The sequence below is a fragment of the Micropterus dolomieu genome, linkage group LG10, assembly GCF_021292245.1.
Source record: "Micropterus dolomieu isolate WLL.071019.BEF.003 ecotype Adirondacks linkage group LG10, ASM2129224v1, whole genome shotgun sequence".
Taxonomy (NCBI): Eukaryota; Metazoa; Chordata; class Actinopteri; order Centrarchiformes; family Centrarchidae; genus Micropterus; species Micropterus dolomieu.
In genome coordinates, this window is record NC_060159.1 from 20,646,505 (window position 1) to 20,647,254 (window position 750).

A 750-nucleotide genomic window follows, 5' to 3' on the forward strand; every position below is an offset into this window, starting at 1 on the left:
GATGAAGGCATGTGCTCAGTCCTGGTACTCCTGGACCTTAGCGCTGCTTTTGACACCATTGATCACAACATCATGTTAGACAGACTGAGGCACTGGGTGGGGATCTCTGGTACGGCCCTAGAATGGTTTTCATCCTACATGTCAAATAGGAAGTTTTGAGTGTCTGTAAACAACTATGTCTCTTCGTTATGTCCAGTTAAATACGGTGTGCCTCAGGGGTCGGTCTTAGGACCCATTTTGTTTTCCTTGTATCTGCTTCCCCTTGGACATATTATCCATAAACATGGCATTTCTTTTCATATTTATGCTGATGACACACAAATGTACTTGCCTGTCAGATCCACCTTTGTGAAGTTAAAAAATGGATGTCAAATAATTTCCTCCTACTGAACTGAACAGAAATCCTGGTCATTGGGTCCCAGGAGATGGCAAAACAAATACTGCCATCTGCTGGTTCCCTAGTAAATCACATTAAGCCTGTGGCAAAGAACCTTGGTGTTTGGTTTGATAGTAATTTAAATTTCAAGCAGCACACCACAAAGCTTGTTCAATCATGTTTTTATCAACTTAGAAATATAGCAAAAATTCAATCTATGTTAACTTTTAAGGACACCGAGACCATTTTACACGCCTTCATCTCATCACGCCTGGATTATTGCAACAGCCTTTTCACCTGTTTAACCCAAAAATCTATTGATCGACTCCAGACTGTCCAGAACTCAGCTGCCAGGCTTTTAACCAGAACGAAGA